Source organism: Pempheris klunzingeri, chromosome 20 (genome assembly GCF_042242105.1).
Source record: "Pempheris klunzingeri isolate RE-2024b chromosome 20, fPemKlu1.hap1, whole genome shotgun sequence".
NCBI lineage: Eukaryota > Metazoa > Chordata > Actinopteri > Acropomatiformes > Pempheridae > Pempheris > Pempheris klunzingeri.
This window is the reverse complement of record NC_092031.1, coordinates 256,341-260,306: the sequence shown is the minus strand read 5'-3', so window position 1 is coordinate 260,306 and position 3,966 is coordinate 256,341.

Below are 3,966 nucleotides of genomic sequence, written 5' to 3'. Positions count from 1 at the left end.
CTTCTCTTCTCTTGTCTTGTCTTCTCTTGTCTTCTCTTCTCATCTCTTCTCTTCTCATCTCTTGTCTTCTCATCTCTTGTCTTCTCTTCTCTTCTCTTCTCATCTCTTCTCTTGTCTTTTCTTCTCTTCTCATCTCTTCTCTTCTCATTTCTTCTCTTCTCATCTCTTGTCTTCTCTTCTCTTCTCATCTCATCTCATCTCTTGTCTTCTCTTCTCATCTCTTCTCTTCTCTTCTCTTCTCTTCTCATTTCTTCTCTTCTCATCTCTTGTCTTCTCTTCTCTTCTCATTTCTTCTCTTCTCTTCTCATCTCTTGTCTTCTCTTCTCTTCTCTTCTCTTCTCATCTCTTCTCTTGTCTTTTCTTCTCTTCTCATCTCTTCTCTTCTCATCTCTTGTCTTCTCTTCTCTTCTCATCTCATCTCTTGTCTTCTCTTCTCATCTCTTCTCTTCTCTTCTCTTCTCTTCTCATTTCTTCTCTTCTCATCTCTTGTCTTCTCTTCTCTTCTCTTCTCATCTCTTCTCATCTCATCTCTTGTCTTCTCTTCTCATTTCTTCTCTTCTCTTCTCTTCTCATCTCTTCTCTTCTCTTGTCTTCTCTTCTCTTCTCATCTCTTCTCTTCTCATCTCTTCTCTTCTCTTCTCATCTCATCTCTTCTCTTCTCATCTCTTCTCTTCTCATCTCTTCTCTTCTCATCTCTTGTCTTCTCTTCTCTTCTCTTCTCATCTCTTCTCTTCTCATCTCTTCTCTTCTCATCTCTTGTCTTCTCTTCTCTTCTCATCTCTTCTCTTCTCTTCTCATCTCTTCTCATCTCTTGTCTTCTCTTCTCTTCTCATCTCTTCTCTTCTCTTCTCATCTCTTGTCTTGTCTTCTCTTCTCTTCTCATCTCTTGTCTTCTCTTCTCTTCTCATCTCTTGTCTTCTCTTCTCTTCTCTTCTCTTCTCATCTCTTCTCTTCTCATCTCATCTCTTGTCTTCTCTTCTCTTCTCATCTCTTCTCTTCTCTTCTCTTCTCATCTCTTGTCTTGTCTTCTCATCTCTTGTCTTCTCTTCTCATCTCTTCTCTTCTCATCTCTTGTCTTCTCTTCTCATCTCTTCTCTTCTCATCTCATCTCTTCTCATGTCTTCTCTTCTCATCTCTTGTCTTCTCTTCTCTTCTCATCTCTTCTCTTCTCTTCTCATCTCTTCTCATCTCTTGTCTTCTCTTCTCTTCTCATCTCTTCTCTTCTCTTCTCATCTCTTGTCTTGTCTTCTCTTCTCTTCTCATCTCTTGTCTTCTCTTCTCTTCTCATCTCTTGTCTTCTCTTCTCTTCTCTTCTCTTCTCTTCTCTTCTCATCTCTTCTCATCTCATCTCTTGTCTTCTCTTCTCTTCTCATCTCTTCTCTTCTCTTCTCTTCTCTTCTCATCTCTTGTCTTGTCTTCTCATCTCTTGTCTTCTCTTCTCATCTCTTCTCTTCTCATCTCTTGTCTTCTCTTCTCATCTCTTCTCTTCTCATCTCATCTCTTCTCATGTCTTCTCTTCTCATCTCTTGTCTTCTCTTCTCATCTCTTCTCTTCTCTTCTCTTCTCATCTCATCTCTTGTCTTCTCTTCTCTTCTCTTGTCATCTCTTCTCTTCTCTTGTCATCTCTTGTCTTCTCTTCTCATCTCATCTCTTGTCTTCTCTTCTCTTGTCATCTCTTCTCTTCTCTTCTCATCTCTTGTCTTCTCTTCTCTTCTCTTGTCATCTCTTCTCTTCTCATCTCATCTCATCTCTTCTCATCTCATCTCATCTCTTCTCTTCTCTTCTCTTGTCTTTTCTTCTCTTCTCTTCTCATCTCATCTCTTCTCTTCTCTTGTCTTTTCTTCTCTTCTCTTCTCTTCTCATCTCTTCTCTTCTCATCTCTTGTCTTCTCTTCTCATCTCTTCTCTTCTCATCTCTTCTCTTCTCTTTTCTTCTCTTCTCTTGTCTTGTCTTCTCTTCTCATCTCTTCTCTTCTCTTTTCTTCTCTTCTCTTCTCTTGTCTTGTCTTCTCTTCTCATCTCTTCTCTTCTCATCTCTTGTCTTCTCTTCTCATCTCTTCTCATCTCTTGTCTTCTCATCTCTTGTCTTCTCTTCTCTTCTCTTCTCATCTCTTCTCTTGTCTTTTCTTCTCTTCTCATCTCTTCTCTTCTCATTTCTTCTCTTCTCATCTCTTGTCTTCTCTTCTCTTCTCATCTCTTCTCTTCTCTTCTCTTCTCTTCTCATTTCTTCTCTTCTCATCTCTTGTCTTCTCTTCTCTTCTCTTCTCATTTCTTCTCTTCTCATCTCTTGTCTTCTCTTCTCTTCTCATCTCATCTCTTGTCTTCTCTTCTCATTTCTTCTCTTCTCTTCTCATCTCATCTCTTGTCTTCTCTTCTCATCTCTTCTCTTCTCTTCTCATCTCTTGTCTTCTCTTCTCTTCTCATCTCATCTCTTGTCTTGTCTTCTCTTGTGAATTCCTGAATATTTGGTCTCTGAATGAAAGAGTTTGTTCTGAGCTGCTCTTTATGGAAACAGAGCTGGAGAGAGAAAGATTGATTGACTGATTCCCTACAGTCGTGTGTGTGTGTGTGTGTCGTCACAGTAACACTCCAGCTTTTATTAAGCTTCTCTCTGTGATCTCTGTCATGTTTAATGTGAAGGTGTGACCTCTCTGTTGTGTGTGTGTGTGTGTGTGTGTGTCTGTCTCCACCTGTGGTGTGTTCAGGCGTGTCAGATCAAACACACTCTACATGTAAACCAGGCGAGCTGTGAAGTGTCATCAGTGAGTTTCACAGGCTGTCTGAGCTAATGAGAGGATGGTGGAAACTGTCTGAGAGAAAGTGTGTGTGTTACTGTGTGTGTGTGTGTTACTGTGTGTGTGTGTTGAACCTGTTGTAACAGCTGAAGATCCTGTTAACACTCTCACACACACCTGATGCTTCTTGTGTTCATCTGGTCTTTATCGTCCTCCAGCTGAGCTCCAGCTGTCCACAACATCTGGAGGGAGATCAGCCCCCAGCTGTACTTAGAATTAGACTTAGACTCAGACTCAGACTTAGACTCTACCTTATTGATCTCCCAGAGGGGGAAATTCACATATCACAGCAGCAACAGAGGCAGGACAAGATCAGCAGGAACAGAGAGAAAAGAAACCGAAAAGGCAGAACGATAAGTACTGATAATAAATATTTACACTGTGAGCATAAATGTACAGCAGCGTTAGCGTTAGCCGGCTAATGTCCACACCGTCAAACGAGCTACAGAGTCAAGAGAAAGTGGAGGAAGTGTCTGCAAAGGACTGAACACAAGAGACAGAAGACACAAATCAGTCTCTAGAAGATTACTGCAACAACAGGCTGAAGTGAGAGAGAAGCTTCTCACCACAGACATGAAGAACACAGGACGCCTCATCAGCAGCTCATCGTCAGCTGATCATTTCCTCAGGAAATGAGCAATCAATCAACCAATCAGTCTTTATCTATACAGCACCAGTTCATGACAGCGTTATCTCAACACGCTTTCCATAAAGAGCAGCTCAGAACAAACTCTTCATGGAGACTTCTGACTCTCTGCTCTTCCTTCGTCCTTTTCACGTGAAAACAGATGTTTCCTGTTGTTACTTTAGTGCAGCGAGGTGAGGAGCTATCGGACAGCTAACCTCCTTCAGCTCCACCAATCAGCTGCTCCTCCTCCATTAAGACGCCTCAGAAACAGGAAGTCAAGTTCAGTTCTGCTCCACAGAAACTCCAGAGCGCCTGTGTGTCCCTCAGTGCGTCTGATCAGGTTTCAGGTGGTCTGTAGGAAGAGTTTTTAGTCCCTCAGTGCGTCTGATCAGGTTTCAGGTGGTCTGTTGGAAGAGTTTTTAGTCCCTCAGTGCGTCTGATCAGGTTTCAGGTGGTCTGTTGGAAGAGTTTTTAGTCCCTCAGTGCGTCTGATCAGGTTTCAGGTGGTCTGTTGGAAGAGTTTTTAGTCCCTCAGTGCGTCTGA